We start from the raw sequence: 18,052 nt of genomic DNA on the forward strand, positions 1-18,052 counted from the left end.
GATTTAATCGCTTTAATGGAAAATAATCATCAAGTGATGAAAAATGAATGAAATCATTTTTAGCTGAAAGATACATAAGGCATTCTTCAATCTCATGGAAACTGACGCAAGTGTTTTCAAAATAAAAATTTTAATCAGTGAGTATTTTAATTAAGGATATAAAAAACTAATTTCTACATTGAATTCTCATCACATGGTATACTAAAGCGTTTGAGAGTTCAGATAGGGGCTAAGCCTTCCCTTTCAGAGTTCACCTTCCAACCCCTTTCTATCATCAGCCGACCTTTCAACTTTCAAGTGAAACTAGAGAGTTCTCTTTGTTCGCCTCTCCAACCCGATTTGTGCAAGACGAAGTTCTGATTTGTGGATCTTCTATTAATTGCGACTAACTACGCTCTCATGGGAGCAATAATATTGTTTAACGAGAAAATCATTGAACCCAGCCAAGTATCAAGTGTTCAAGTAAAATAGCTTTTCTTAGAAATTGTAATTTCAGTAAGAGAATCTCTATTCGAGCAAAAAAATTATATTTTCATTATTTAGTTTGTGAGAGCAATGAATATCACAATTTTCCTTCAGGCTTAAATAGGGAGACTACAAGACAAGTATTTTGAAGTTTTTTAACTTAAATAGTACTTTCGTTTACGTTCTGTACCCTGAAAAATATAGAGAGCATTTAGGTTTTATGTGAAACAGAGCCAATTAAAAAATATTGTGCGTTCTATTTTTTTGGCGGACCTAATTCGCTCTGTAGAGTGTTTTAAATGTATTTTTGTTTACCTATGTCAATTTTTTCTCTTATTTACCAGAAAAATCTAGAGATATTTTGAGGCTAGTGAAGAACGTTAATAAAACCTATTATTGCTGAAATATTTTAAACATTTTTAAAAATCAAATGATTTTATATTAAAAATTAAAATTTAAGACAAACAAGTCTATCATAGCATAGCACAACAAAGAATTATTTGAAATTATCAATCTTCTTTTGAAATTCTTTGTTTGTTTAAAATAACCGATTTCCAGTGGAAAATTTTAGAACCTACAATTTTTCAAAAATTGTGAATGTTTTTCATAAATCACATTTGAAGATTTTAAATGATAATCTAAAGAATAATAACATAAAAAAAAACTATGATTTTTAGATATTAGTTCATATTAATTTTATTTAAAATTTATATTTTTACATCAAATTTTTTTTAAACACTAACATAACGAACAAAAAATTCTTCCTAAGTGCAAATCTTTATTGAAATTTAATGGTTCTTGTTTAAATAACGAATTTCCGGTAAAATTGTTAATATAACCTTAAACTATTCAAAAATGTGTATTCTTCTTTTAATTCTATATTAATATTTGCAGTTAAAACCGTAGGCCGAACCTGTAATTATAACTTCTTTTGAATCTTTTTTTAAGTTAAAAATACTATCACCCCCCCCCCCAAACACTATGATATAATAAAGCGAATTGTTAATGGATTCTAAATCTTCTTTAAATAATGATGACTTTTTTTTAAATACAAATTTTCTAATTACGAATAACCAGTTTTTTGTAAAAAATCGTTATTAAAACCTGAACCGGTTAAAAAATTGTAAACTCGTTCGATTTATAACGATTCATGTTTTAAAATAGCAATTTTTGGTGTACAACGTTAACTTGATTTAAAGTTTTCAAAAACTTCGATGAATCTTTAATAACAAGCCAAATACGTTTCAATCATCATATCACTTATTTAGATACAATTAAGTATCGAAAGCTGTTGATTTTCTATAAAAATATAAAATAAAGACAAAATTAATATTTTATTTGAAGAACATTTTACCAAAATAATTGCAACTGAAAAAGTTAAGTTGAAGTTAAGTTTCAAGGTTATAAAATTTCTAGGGAATTATAGTTATAATTAACGCCCTCCCCGCACATGGATTTCTATACAAGATTCAAAATTTGACCGATACGTTTGTAAAAGAAACTAAAAATTAATTCAGAAGGAAAATTGAAAATAAGTTTATGATAGATAAGCTTTTATTGAAATATACTTCAGCACAAAAAATGTTACCTGAAAAGGATGGTTGCAATAACAATATATTTAAATAATAAGTTGACTAAAAATGAAAGCGTAGACGTAAATTTTGAAACTTACATTTATATTAGAATGAAATTTTAATATTTATGCCCTTGATTTTATTTTTTTTAGTCTTTCAAACCCTCTTTTGGAATTGAATTATTTTGTTGTTTTGCAGTATACATTAATAAAAGCTCGTTTTTTAAAAACTTTTTAAAATATGTTTTCCCTAATTCGTTTTCTTTTTTTTTCTCAAATGTATTCCAATTTCCTGCAGCTTAATTACACTATTTTAATTATATCTAGAGTGGGGCTGTGAGCTCCTGAAATGTTTGATCTATTAACAAATACATTTGGGGTGGGAGGTACAGTATGTATATATATATATGTATATATATATATATAATTAATAAATCATAATTTCCAAGACCTTCTCAAAGTACTAATATTGTCAGGATTTCTAGCACTATGAATATTCCGGGTGTTGTTCAAGAAATAAAGGGTGAGAGGACCGACTCAATTTTGATCTCTACTTTCTAAGGAATTTCCACAAAAATACCCATATTCTTGGTTTTTTCAGAAAGTCAAAAAATATTTTTTTCTGGGAAGGGGAGAGTGTTGGAAGTGGGAGCGTTGGCAACTCAAGTTTAATAGAATTTTCTATTTCGATGAAAAGACAATCAACTTATAGCCTTCAAAGACCTATTGGTATTCGACACAATCAAGTTTATTATAAGGTACTTCGTCTTGGCGTCTCATCTACTTTAGAATGAAACAATTATTTATGTAGGATTATTTTAAAGAATTTATTAATAATTTATTGATTTATTTAATTTTCATTTAGTTATTTTTTATGTGCTCGCTTTTCTACCGAACTTTCAATCTCAAATTTAGTTTCAACATTTTCCGTACAAATTGTATAATTTTTTTTTCTGTAGTCATTTTAGATTTGTATGACTGATACGATATTTTATTCCTTATTATCAAATTGTTGATAGTAACGTGATTCACAGTTCAGTAGTTTAAGTTCTCTTTCGATATGACAGTCATCCCTAATGAAAAATTGATATGGTATTTCTACTTAGCGGATGTGAATGTCCCTTGTCGAGAAGTCTTTGTGAAATATTTTAGTATTTCATCGATTGTAAAAACATCAAATGAGACTGGTGCTTCCTTAAAAAGAACTGACGACAATGAAATGCATTTCCGACTCAACTCATGTCATTATGTAGGCGTAAAGACATGTAGCGTGGGATCGATTACAGTGATTTACGTCTGCGCACATTAACGAGATTCAAATAAATCATGCTTCTCATTGTGCAAATATTAAGCGCGTACCCGCTTACATTCTACACCATCAAATATATATATATATATGTTCATATACAGATATATCTATGTGCATATAGAATTGGGTGTGTATGGTGGAACCGCTAAATTATATCGTGACATATACATATACCTGTGAGAAGTGACGGGTTGCCTGAATACATGGGGCAAAGTTGAGGGAAAAGGGACGGGGTGAAACAGAGTGGGGGGAGCAAATAGTCCGCATGGCTAAAACGAATTTATAAAGGAATAAATTAGAGTTGTATCGGATTTCGAATTAAAATACTGCGTTTATCCGATTAAGCCGCGCGTTCAGTAAACGATGGTCTGTCAATTATGTGACTCGAGAGAAAGAGAATCACAAAAAATGAGAATTTAATAAAAAAAAGTATCAGGTGGTCATAATAAATATTATCAAATTAGTGAAAACGATTGTCTTTTAGTTTAAAATATGGTGCTTTACATTTTCATTATGAAACTATCGGAGATAGGAAACTGCTTAGATGCGCTTTTACGAGTTGCAAAGAGAGCAAATTTTTATGAATTATGATTCGCTCAGGAAAATTTATAAAAAATTTATGAACCCTTCACAATTTGAAATATAACTCGTGTTCGATGTGGTTAGCTGGTGAGTAAGAACATCAGGTTTGATAGTTTTTTTATGTCAACGGAAGTCTATTCGAAAGAGTAAAATCCATTTTATAAGCCTCCATCGATTCAGATATAAATCTATTCAAATCCAAAAATATGAAGTTGTGACAATTTTGCATTTTCCTCTTATCCAGTTGCAGATTTTGTAGAATTACGCACTTGATTCTATCAAACATTAACTGAGATACATTTTACAAAAATATCAAAGAGTATAGTAATATTTGCGATACACCATTCCATGCTTTACTATATTGTTTGTTTATTTATAGCATAACATTTTTATATTTTAAATAGTTTTGCAACTTGTCAAACTGTTTACCAAATAATTAAGTCTGATCTTAATCACACAGGTACCCTAATTTTCTAAAACGATATTATTTTGGTCCGCTGTCGTACAGTAGGGTAATTAAACAAAAAGAGTTTAGAATCTAAATACACGTACTGGCATAATTCTTACACCTTTTTAAGCAACACATTTTTGATAATCTTATATGAGTAATAGCTACCCTATTGCAGTTCTGCATCTTTATTGATTTTCTGTTTTTAATTAATAGAATTCCTAAAAATATAATTAAGAATCTAACGACCATATTCGGACAAATACTATAAAAAAATTCCCATTGTAACTAAAAAAAGATGTCCTTTTAGAACAAAATGATCGGACAGCAAAAAAAAAGTGGAAAGTAAAATGATTTTCAATAAAGAATTTTCAAATTATTTCAAATGAGGTTTGAATGACTTGAAATTTGAAATGATTTGGAAATGAATCATTTTTCTTTTTTCTTTTTTTGATGTTGTGCGAAGACTTTTACAGAAGAAAACCCTTTTTTTAATTGCAATAAGGAAATTTTATGGTGATTGTCCGAAATTGTTCGTTGGATTTTTGGTTTTATTTTCAGGAGTTTTATACATTAACTTCATTATTAGACGTTAAATAGGACTTTGAATTCGATTTTAATTGAATTTAAATTTATTTAATTTTAATCTTCTGTAGTTATTATTGTTCTGTGACCTTAAAAATAAATGCATTAAATTGTTATACATCATTGTACATAATTTAATGACAATTGTTGAACTTATTATTAATAAAAATAAGACAGGGTCGAAAATGTTTAAAATTTCGACACACTTGCACGAAAAAGAAACAAAATATTTTCAACCGTATCGACAAAAGGTTTTATAAGGGGAAATAATGTAGAACAGGGAAAATAGCATTTTTCACAAAAATAGGAAAATCTTTTTTTTAGATAAAATTATTGACCAGAATTATTGCGCTTTCAAAAAACAAGATGAATTCTTAACGAAAAATATAATATTTGAAATTCCAGTTACAATAATTAAATTTAAAGCGATAAAAATACTTCTTAACTTTTCAAACAGATTTCAAATTTCAACCAAGTAGTTAGATTTTTATTTAAAATAAAAAAAAAAACTTTAATTAAAAAATCACTTTACATAAAATAGCTTAATCCTCAAACAAAACAGATTAATTTTAGACAAGCGAGAAGAATAGTTTTGAAGAAGATAAAATTTCAACAACAATATTTAATATTTCAATTAAATTTTTTTTTATTTCCATCTAAAAGCAGTCAAATTTAACCAAAAAAATCCGACCTTTGAAGAAAATAGTTGAACCCTGAACCTAAAAAAATTAATTTTAGACCAAGAAGAATAACTCTCAACCAAAAAAGACGAATTTTCAACCAAATACGTACATTTTTAACAAACTTCATGAATTTTTAAATAAGAACGTAATAGTTAATTTTCGAGTAAATAAAAATTAATTTTCAACCGAAAATACATAATATGTAAGCAACCAGATGAAATTTCAACTAAAATTATGAATTTTTGACTAAAATGGCGAATCTCTTTGAATCTATAACTATTTCAACTAAAAAAGATGATTTTGGTACTAAAAAGTGACTTAAATTTTAGTCTGTATATTTTTAAATCTTTAATAGATACAGTGTGGTGAATTTCACAATATTTTGCGCCCTCCAATAATAATTTTATCTTAGTTTTTTCACATTTTTTTATAATTATCTGCCACAAGGTGTACCAGTCACCACGTACTATAAGTTAATTAAAATTTTTCTACCTGTTTAAAACAATTGGAAATTATTATTCTTATAATTATTGAAAAATATTCATGTACAAAAGTATAATATATTTTTAATCCTATTAATTTAAACAATAAACTGTCTAATTCCGCTTGGAAAGTCGATCAAGCATCCTATAAAGAAATGTTACTAACTCTTCGTGATAATTATATAATAATTTAAGGACATATGACAGTCTGTAACGTGACAAATTACATATTATTATATTCGGCAGCATTTTAATTAGAAAAATGTGTAAATACTGATCTGAAATTTTGAAAAAATGGTTTAAAATATAAAACAATACGTTCACCTGGTCTTCCTGAATTTTTATTATGTTTAATTAGTGCACATAATTAATGTTTAACTTGAAATATAACTAAGCACAGGGCTTTAAAGCCCTGGTAAAAAGCGAAAGAATAAAATTTGTTTATTTAAACAAACAAAAAAAATGAAATGGGTCAGTCAGACGTGTGCTTGCATATTTTGAACAGTTTCCAAAATTTTTAACTAATATTTTTGTATTTTAAATTATAAGCCCCCCGAAGAAACATCATGTAATTGGTCACGTGACAATATGGTACATGCCCTTAATTTTAAGAGGAAACAGTTAAATTTGATCGAAGTGACTAAATCATATTTTTGCCTTATAAGAAAAGTCACCCTATTGTAAAACCCCGAAATAGGTATTGTAAAAATTACTATACTATCAAAAACGAGGATTATCGACTCTTAAAAAATTTCAGAGAAAAATGCAAAAAAGAGCAAAAGACCCGAACACGTGACAGGCAACACGAGGGTGCGTGAGTCGGCATTTTGGCTTTAAAGATGGCGACTTTGGAGTCGCATGACGAGGCGCTCATGCCGGAAATACCCGAAACGTGATGCCAATGGTCCAGGCTTGAAAAATCTTCGGTCTTCGGGCACTCTCGTGAAATACTCTCGTGTTTTGCCGTTTGGCCACTACCAATGTGTTATCTTCGCAATGCCTGTTGCCGGAACTTTGCACGATCGGGCTGACAACCGCACAGATTTTCGGTACACTGAGATTTCCTCTTTGGCCAGCCTCCCTCCGATAGAGGCGCTGTCTCCCACTGATATTGATTTTCCGAGGGAAAATAGAATAGTGCTATCTATGATATGCTGCAACTGCAACTGCCTTGGCACCCTCTTGTGTTGGTGACTGTCAAATGCGTGTCTGTGGATTGAGCTTCAAGCTATAGATACATTTTCTCATTTTTACATTTTTTAAATAATTTTTTATATTTATATCTAGTCTTTGGTCATTTTTCTCTATAGAAGGGTCGTCCAGGACACAGGCCAAAAGTGAAATGTTTGCTTAATGAATTTTTTATATTTTATTCTCGATTTTCTCTTTTTAAAAACTTTTCTTGTCTTGGTTGATATAATTTTTGTAAACAAATGTACATTTTTGGTCTTTGTCTTCTACATGTTTTTTAGATCAATGAGAAACTTTTTAATTTAAAAGATAAACATCGTGGCTTGAAGAGAAAGACTCACATAGAAAGTATGATTTAGTATAGAAAAGTAATCACAGTGAAAGAAACCGATATTTATATTGTATGAATGTTACTTTTACGTATCTGGGTGAAAATAAGAAATTGGAATTATGTGGCTTTTGAATAACTAGAAGAAAAGTATTTCAGATCAAAACAAAACATTTTTTTATTTATTAATACTAATTACAATAAGTATAAAAATAATTATTTGTGAGACGGAGAATCATACGTTATTAATTTTTAACCCTAATTTTTTGTTTTTAATAAAAATATATTTATGTAAGCCATTTACGTTATTTTGTAACGGAAAATAAAAATTAGATAGTGATATCGCTGTTTTCAGTCTGTTTGTTTATGAATAAACAATAAATCATTTCTTGCACCGTCATTTTTCTTAATTGAATTTCTCGAATAAGAATTTTATTTCATAATAAAATTTATTTTTAAATCCTTCTAAACATTATTAATAAAAAAAATTACTGGTACTATCCCTAAGATTTCTGAAATTTTTTTATGATTTAATTTTTATTGATTTAATCTGTTGATATATTTTTTTTATTAATTTCAAGTTCTAAAGATTTAAAAATATGTCAAAAATCATCTGGAAGATTTGTAAATATTTGATCTGTTTTCCAGAATTTCAGAAATTTGTAGAAAAACTGAGTTGTTTCGAAAGATATCAAGAAGTTTTCGAGGTTTTGAAAGTATTACAAAATAATAATTTCAAAAGATTTGATAAAATTTCAAACAAAATGCAGATTTTTAAAGGCTGAAAAAGAAATTTGAGAGGCTTAATAAGTATTTTGAAAGATTTCAAAAGAATACAACACTTTTCTTGAGATTTTCTAGAAAATTTGAATTATTTTTTAAATTCATTTCAAACGATCATTTGAAGAGATTTCAAAAATTTACAACAAAGAATTCGGATGAGATTATAGTAATTTTCTTAATTATGCAGGATTTTTTAAATTTTGGGTAAAATTTGAGTATTCTTAAAAGATAATAAAAGTTTCATAAGTTTATGTGAAAATCGAAAAAATCTAGGAAAAATTTCCATCATTTTGAAAAATATAATTAATATATTTTCTTCCTCAGAAATATTTCCGAAAGTTTGTAAAATATTTTTCAATTTTTTCGAAACTTCTATAAGTCTTTAACACCTTTTAAAATGAATAGAATTTTCATAAAATTTGATAAAGTTCTGTAATTGTTTTTAAATTTTCTGCATCTTATTAGGATCTGTAACCTTTAAACATTTTGTTGAAATATCTTAAGAATCTTACGAAAATTATGTTTATGTAAATTTAAAAGCAAACTGGTAATAGTTATTTTTTTGTTCGCGTCGCATTTTAGGGTGACGGAGCGCACCAAACTAAGAATGTGTATTACATTTTTCAAAAAACTTCACTATTCATGTTTGAAAACGTCAAAACGATTTAAAATGCGGAACTAGGACAATATTGTGTATAATGAATACACCCAAAATGGTTAGAAGGTAAACAAAAATGATTTACTATTCATCGCAGCTTATTCAGAAATTTCTGGTGAAACGCAGTTTTACATAACTTTGGCAGCATCTATACATTACTGACCTGGCTCCAAGTGACGTATGGCTGTGTCCAAAATTGAAGTATCCTCTACAGGGAGCGAGATATCAAGACGGAGAGAAAATAAAATAGAATGTAACGGAACAGCTGCTACACTGAAAAAATGTTTTTCTTTAAAGTCAACAAACAGCTCTAGTTAAACTAAATCTGGTTGAAATAACAAGGATTTTTTACTAATAAAACTATAGTTATACAGTTGATTGAACTATATCAACCTAATAATACCTAGTAAACGAAACCTAGTTTCATAAGCGTGGCAACTGTAGTCGATAATCATGACGTTTTTTCTACGTCTTATCGAAAAGAGAGAAGCTCCGTGGAGATATGCCAAAATCTCGATTGCTTACATCACTTGTAATTATTTGTAATAGTAGTGGAATAAATTGATGATCATAAGCACAATAGGATCTTTCATAAAAAAGTTTGAAGTGAATTTAGTGTTCAGTCAGGTTCAAGAAAAAGAAATATTTTCTAATAATGTGAAAAAAATTTCGAGATTCATACAGGATAATATGAAATATACTCGTATGTGATGTACTTTAGGATTATTGAAATTTGAAACGCATTTCATCAGGTCAACAACACTATTCATAATTATTGCAATTTGTTTGCCTTGTCCAAATAAATATTTTAGTTGAAGCAACGTTCTTTCCTTGTTATTATAAGTAAGATGAACCTTGTCAAAATAGATAGGTTTGCAAAGTTATCGCCTGTCCTAACTAAGAACAATAGTTGATACCTTGTATACAGGTACAAGGAATTTTTTTCGGTATAGCTATTCCAAAAGATGATTTCAAGGAATCATTCTGAAAGCATGAGGACCACTGGAAAAAAGTTCCGCCTTCCAAAGACATCATAGCCATTGACCAGAATTAACTCTCACTTCTAGTATACCACAAGATCGGATACTCGCCAGACACACATCTTACATTATAATTAACAACTTTGAAATCCAAAATTTACGTGTCCGATTCTGAAGTTAATCTCAAACGACCCTCTTACTTAGGCTAATTATAGTTTTCATTTAAAGATTCTTTACTCGCTTTGCATAAAAGAGAGTCTTGCTAAGAGGTAGATTTTAAGTACGCTCCATTGAAATTGCTAACAAGTTCATAAGATTGTTCTTTGAACTGGTAGTAGTCGACTTTAGAGCGCATCACAAATTCTAGGTGAATCTGAGCTTGAATGGCATTGAGCGCACCCATTGAAGTCAAATGTTGCGAAAAGCTTCCCCCTGCTATTAAGTCATCATACCAGACTGCATTCAGAACCGTCACTTCTTCACTCTGTAAGTCTAAAGGAAGAAAGACTTACAACTATTACACAGAGAGATCGCATTTTCGCATCCAAAATACGATTTCCTTTTTTTTTTAAGTTTCATTCTTCTAGCGAAACTGCGCCTTTACAAAGGCATAATAAAATAGAGCTTTTCGATTATTTCATGCTTACTAATTGGCCATTCATGGAATGAGTTATTGTATTCGACGATCGAATATCTTCCAATATTCAAGAAAAACGTTACAAGGTCTTGTTAACAAAAGGCCTTGGAAGATAGACCATCCCTTTTCCATTGAGATAAAGGGAATTTAAATTCTCTTTCGTTATATGTCTTCGAGTGAGCTTTTGTCAGGTACGTGTGGCAGTATGTAAATATTCAGGGATCCCTGAATTCGAGAAATATGTTTTGTTTATTTCTGAAATTGCCTTTGGCTATGCTTAATTATTTCATTTATTCTATTAATTACTGTGACACCGAAAAAATGCTTTTTTTTCTAGGACAGGAAAGCTAAAAATGGAACTTTTGTTTTGCAAAACTATTATTAGACGAAAATTTGTATTTATTCTTAATTCCTGTTCGAATAATTCGTTTATTATATGAATAGCAAATTAGACTTTGCAAACTGTGTATTCTTAGATCAGAACAATTGAGTTCAGATTAGAGATGTATCGGGATTGTACTAGATAAAATATGTCATGCCGTAAATGGAAATAAACCTTATAATTAAATTACGAAAACAATATTTTTAGAGTTTATTGTTAGAATGGGACGTTAGGAAATGTAAGAGTAAGCCACCTAATATAAATATAAAGTTTTGAGAACCTGAAATAGTGAAAATACGGTTTCTTTAAAAGTAAAAAAAAAATTCAATTGTTTAGGATAATATTTTTGGTCTCACCAACTTGATGTAAATTATTTGATGAAATAGAGGTAGAAACTCACCTGAAACATAAAAATAATCAATTCATAGAGATATGTTTCATGATAAAAATTGAGTTTTCAAAAGTCTCAAAAAATTTTACTCTTGCACATCCATTACTCGGGTTTTTGCTAACGCTTTATTTTAACATTTTATGCCTAAAACCATCAAATTTAGAACTAATAAATTTTGAACTATATCTCATTGAAATTGTTTAGTTTGCAATAGTTTCATTAAAAAATTAAGAACCTAAAAAATTAATATCAGCTACACTTTATGTTTATTTAAATTTAAATGAAGAATATTTCTAATCATTCAATTTCATCCGATAACTTTGCAAGGCCTAAGTTATATTTCTAACATCTATTTAATTTGAATTTTTAACATAATATTTCTATTCATTTCTAGTTCTTTTTCTTTTCTTAAATTCAACAAATTTCCTTTTTAAATCTTAGATAATACAGTCGAAAAAGTTTAAAACATTTCATTTTGGAATCTTATAAAGCATATAACTGTCCAATTGGGTGGGCCGAAAAATGAAATTTTAATACTTCAAAATAGCAACGGCTTAAAAGTTAAGGTAAGTTATTATAAATTAAAATATTTAATAAATTTTAAAAATAAGAAATGATCTCGTGGTGCCGCAATCAGGTCAAGGATTTTCAATTTTAGGAAAATTTTTCCCTATGGGTTCCAAAATTATTGCTATTTATTTTTTGTGTACAGTTTTTGGTACTGTACTGTATACTAAACTTTAAAAAATTTACAAATGAACAGAATATTTAATAATCGTAACTTTAAACAAAAGTTATTGGTATGTTTTTAATTTCTTTTTAAATTCTGAAAATGATTATATTGGACCTCTTTTGAGATACTTTGAAATCACACTTGATTTCTGAAATACGCAGCATAATTTTAGCTCTGACCATTGTAGATTTTCTAGGATTTTTTTTTATCTCACCTAGCTCTTCAATGATGAATTGATAAATTATTTTAAATAATGTCAGTCATACATATTAAATTATTATTAATTGTAAGGTGAAGTTCCATTTGTAATGATCTTTATTGTCTTTGTATGTTTAATATAATATTATGAAAATCATGTTCTGAGTATTTGTAATGGTTGTTTTTTTTCAATTGTAATTAATTAAGCAGTTTTAAATTAAACATGTAAGGGTCTCTGGATATAACTGATCTTTAAAGAAACTCTGGAGTCCACTTGAGCCTCGTAGGCTTTTCTCTCAGCACTACAGACTTGAAAGCATCATATCTAAACAATGGAATGGACTCTTAAAAAGTAAAATCAAATTATGGATAAGATTTAAGCCCGAAAGTGTCTTTCGTTAGCCCCGTTGCATAATTTAAACTGCACTTGGAGTAAATTTGTCCCCCGCATTACCTTATATAGGATTACACTCGAACCTCTAAAAGTTCACGGTTTCGGTTTTGGCCTTGGACTCAAATTGAGGCTCTCCGAACGTAAATATCAGGGTTGTATGAAAACTGAAAGTTAACTGATGCGATGTGACGTAACGTGACGCAGTTATCAGTTAGGTTATTAGGGTACAATGTTTTATAGATATGCTAATATGTTTTTCACGCATTAGATGTCAACGACAAATAAAGATTGCCTAAATGAAAGTTTGAGTATACTATTTATTTTAATTATATCATTAGACTAAATTGCTTATTGAAGAACACGCCCATCCCCGAAAAGCATTTAGGTACAGTCCGCTGATAAATCTATCTAGCAATCATCCCAGATAGAGAGTTTCACAAAGTCATAATCTGTCATGTCATACAAACGTCCGCAAGTTGCCAGAGAACCCCATTTTGATATTTGTGTTTCTAATCTTTAAAAAGAATTTTTTCTAATAAAGGCGCAACATTAAATAAATGAGTTAAACACGAATTGTAGAAAATGTTTTGTGAACTCATGAAGGTAGGAGTTGCTTAATTTGTCACTATACGAATTCAGCAGCCGTGTCACATTGGTCGTAGAGCCTCCCGCTAAAGTTGTAATCCCTCGCGCGAGGTCTGTGATTTAGACAAGGCTGACAGAAAGTTTCTCGTCGAACTTCCCATGAAACAGAGTTGGTTTGAGGTGCTTGCTCGGAATCGTTACAGCCTTTTGTCTCATTTCTTTGTGTACACTTGTACATCCAACTACCCACCGGAAAACTCAAATGGCAAAAAAAATTATAAAATCTTGTCCTCTGAATGTTTCATTCACCCTTATTCTCACCAAATAAACGCCTCATGAATTCAAAATGAATTGAGAAAGCTTTTAAATCATTTTCTCGCATTGAGAAAATGTTAATTAATTACAGAAGGATGATTTAAACAATTTTAGAACCCACCATTCTATTGTAACGATTCTTGAGATTTGTATGACTCCCCATCCCCTCCGCAACCTCGTGCCATCCTTCCTATATAAGTTTTTATATTTTTCACTCAATAAATTAAATATGTATACATTATTTTCTCTGTAAAGGATACCCAGTAATTTAACGATGTTTCCTAAGTTTTTTTTAGAGATTTATTGATATCTGAAGGAAATTCGAAAGATTTTAATGGAATAAAAAAGTTTTACAGTAATTAAAGCGATTTCAAAGAGGTTTCAAATATAAAGAGAGATTTAAAGAATTCGAAGATATTACCTAGTATATCTTGAGTGAGAATCCTAATTTTGTCAAGGGATTTTACAATATTTCCAGGGACTTGAAGGATTTTAATCAGATTACCAGATATTTTAATGTATTTAATAGATTTTTGCGGATTTTAAGAAATTTAGAAAAATTTCTTTGGATTCCAAGAGACTTTCAGATATATTAAGTGTTTGTTAGACATTCTGCAATATTTCTAAACATGACACGAGATTTTATGTACTACTGAAGTATTTTCACGAATTCTAAAGGATATGGTTGGATTTGAATCGGATTTTAAAAATTTGAAGGTTTAAAGAGATTTCAGGATGTTTTGAAAGATTTAAAAATATTTGATAGGAATCTAAGGGATTTAAAGGGATTTACATGTTTTAAAAGGGATTCTATGATTTCACGAGATTTCAAACGGATTCTAAAGGACTCGGAAACATTTGAATGGTTTCGGTTGATTTCGCGGGATTTCAAATGATTTAAAGGGGTTTTCAGAAGTTTGAAGGGAATTTTGAAGATTTAAAGGAATTTACACAAATTTCGGGAGATTTCTAAAGATTTTAAAGAAGTTCAAAGCATCATAAGGAATTTTTAAGAATTGGAGGGATTTTAATAGATTTCAAGAGATTACAAGTTTTTTCGGTGATTCACGAATTATGAAGGATATTATGGGGCTCTAATTGAATTTCGAAAAATTGGAAGGAATTTAAAGAGGTTTCACGGGATTCAAAAACATTTGCAGACATTTCACAGGATTTTAAGACATTTTAATGAATTTGGAGACAATTAAATGGGTTTCGATGAATTTCCGAGATTTCAAATTATTTTAATAAATTGTAAGCGTTTTCTATTGTTTTAAGCAATGACAGAGAATTTTTAAACATTTACGACATATCCAAATACTCGAAAATCACACAAGGAATTTCATGTGATTACGAAATATTCTTATGAACTTTGAATAATTATTCATGGGGATTTTGATAAGATTTTAGCAGATTTTAGGGGATTTCAAAAAAGTTTTTGGAGTCTCAAGAAATAAATTATGGGATTTCATGTGCTCCTCAAGATTTCTTACGAATTTTAAAAGATATCAAGGGATTTTAATGGGATTTCTTAGATTTCTCAGATTGAAAAAGTTTTAAGATTATTTTAACAGATTTGCAAATATTTCGTAATATTTCAAGACATTTTAACGCATTTCAGAAGACTTAAAGGGATTTGAAAGAAGTTTGAGAAATTTGTGATAGATTCCAAAGAATATCCACTGATTTAAAGGACTTCGAGGATATTTAATGGCTTTCAAAAGGGTTCAACAAATTTTAATATATTGTGAAGTATTAAGAGGGATTCAGAAAGTATTCCCACTGATTTAAAAAACTCAATCCAATTTTTAAGTTATTTTAAAGACTTCCAAATATATGGTAAGATTTGAAAATATTTTACAAATTAGTAAGGATTTTAACCGATTTTAAAGAGATACAAGGGAATTTGATGAGATTTTGAATATTTTAAAAGATTTCAAAGATGTTCATAGTTTTTAAAGGATTTTGAATAGATTTATAATATAGAATGGGGATAACAAAAATATAGGTTGTCACAAAAGTTCCGAGATGGCTGAATGTTTTCTCAGGTAAAATATATTTCACGGGGTCAAGGTAACTTTCAAAGAAGAATTTACTGGTGACCTTTATTTTATCTTAAAGATGACCTTCAGGGGTTTTTCAACGTTAATTTGAAAAAATTTGAAACCCCTTTTTTACATCGGCAATCGATAGAGGAGAAAATTGTACCTTCAAACCTATACACAGATCATGGGTAGATTGTAACCTTAAGGGTCACTGTAAGGACATTAAAATTTGAACAAGGTACAAGATTCAATTCTTTTAGCTCTGGTTTGCCGATGTAAAAAAGGAGGTTTCCATTTTTAAAAAATTGAACTTGAAAGAACTTGAAAGGCCACTCTAAGTTCATTTAAAACTATACAAGGTCTACGTACCTCTGGGAATAGAAACTTTTTAAACTTTTTTCGTAATGAGCACAGTTACTAATTTTAACAAGGCATATTTAGTAGTAACCTTAAGCAGGACTTTGATGATGATGACCTTCAAGGCCATTTCATGGTTAATTTCTTCCCATTGGAAGCCCACTTTTTACATTCTCATCAGAGAAGGTAGTAGATTTGTGTAAAATTTGAACCTCCCCCCAGTTTTTGCTAAATGTCCACGTTTTGAGACCCCCTGAATCCGAAAAACAGGTTTTTACGAATGTGTCTGTCTGTCTGTATGTCTGTCTGTCTGTAAACACGATAACTTTTGAACAAATTAATCTATTAGATTGTCCTTTGGTACACTCGTTAAGTGTCCTAAACTTAAGGCCAAGTTCGTCAGCCAGCCATTTTGGATGAAAGTTTAAAAAGTGGACACATTTTGAATATTTTTAAGACCACTTTTTTTAAAATTCAAAAATTCTCTATACGGTTATTCATAGCATTATAAAAATTTAACAATGTATCCTTATGACTTCTTTTAAAAAATCAAAAATTACTAGAGTTATAGCATTTTCAAAATTTAGAAAAACAAAATAAAATGAACGATTTAAGCCAAACAACGCATGATACGAAAGAAAGCCTGACAAAGAAAAACGTTGCATTTTGAAAGCCTTACAAGATTATGATAACAATTTTTCCAATTTGGTCAAAAAGTTGAAAATTCAAAATTTGATCGTACAAATATTTTTGAAACCACATTTTTGCAGATGTATGAATCCTATGCACGGTTGTTCATGGTGCTTCAAAACTTAAACAATTTATCCTTCTGACTTTTTTTATAAAAAGAAAATGATCAGAGCTAGAGCATTTTCAAAATAAAAAAAAATAAAACCAAAATGAACATTTTAAGCCAAACAACGCATGATATGAAAAAAGTCAGGATAAGAAAAACTTTGCTTTTCGAAAGCCCTACAAGATTATGATAACAACTTTTTCAATTTGGTTGAAAAGTTGAAAATTCTAAATTTGTTCGTACCAAAAATGTTTGAAACCTCATTTTTTCAAGATTTCAAAATTCTATGTACGGTTGTTCATAGTGCTCAGAAACTCAAACAATTTATCCCCATGACTTTTTTATATAAAATGAAAATTATCAGAAAAACTTTGCTTTTTGAAAGCTCTACAGGACTATGGTATGATAACAAGTTTTTTAATTTGGTCAAAAAGTTGAAAATTCCAAATTTTATCGTACAAAAAAATTTGATCGTACCAAAAACAATGAAAAATCCAAAAATTCCATTTTTTGTAAAACTATGCAAGATAAGAAAAAAATCAAAAAACCTCAAATTGCGCGCCATGGAAAAAACTACAAATTAAGAATTATTGACTTTTCGATATAAGCTACGAGAAAAAATGAGACAAAACTTGTTCATTCAAAAAAGAGCTATAATTTTTGATAGGACAGTTAGTTTTTGCTTTAGTCGTAAAAAATAACATTTTAAATAAAAATATTAAATTTGTTTAAAAAAACGAGACAAGGTATGAACTTAAGTTATCAGACAAAAGTAGTTGGCCCCAAAAGATCTATAAATTTATTATTAATTATTTTTCGATGGCATAGAAAAGACGACATAGGCTCCTATATAGGACCCTATGTAGATTCCTGTATTAGACCTTATGCAGATGCGCAGTAGTTTTTATTTAATCGTAAAAAAAACATTAAAGATAAAAAGTTATAAAAACAAGGAAATAGGAATTAGTATGATTGAATTTTTATGCATATTATGAATTGTAATTATATACATTTATTGAAATGATACATGTTTCAGAGCAGCTTAGAATGCAATTTACAGCAAAATAATAAACAAATACAAAAATAATCATGATAAATACAATTTGTTTAATAAGTGATCCCTGGAAGAGTTACATAAAAAAAATGATAATT

The 18,052-nt window shown here is 29.0% G+C and overlaps 1 protein-coding gene across 1 annotated transcript in view; it reads right to left on the minus strand.

Annotated features, from left to right (window-relative positions):
- Positions 1-18,052, minus strand: part of LOC117169543 (agrin-like) — an 818,564-nt gene that overhangs the window by 126,884 nt on the left and 673,628 nt on the right. The gene's annotated exons all lie outside the window — the stretch shown is intronic.

Source organism: Belonocnema kinseyi, chromosome 3, assembly GCF_010883055.1.
Source record: "Belonocnema kinseyi isolate 2016_QV_RU_SX_M_011 chromosome 3, B_treatae_v1, whole genome shotgun sequence".
Classification (NCBI taxonomy): Eukaryota; Metazoa; Arthropoda; class Insecta; order Hymenoptera; family Cynipidae; genus Belonocnema; species Belonocnema kinseyi.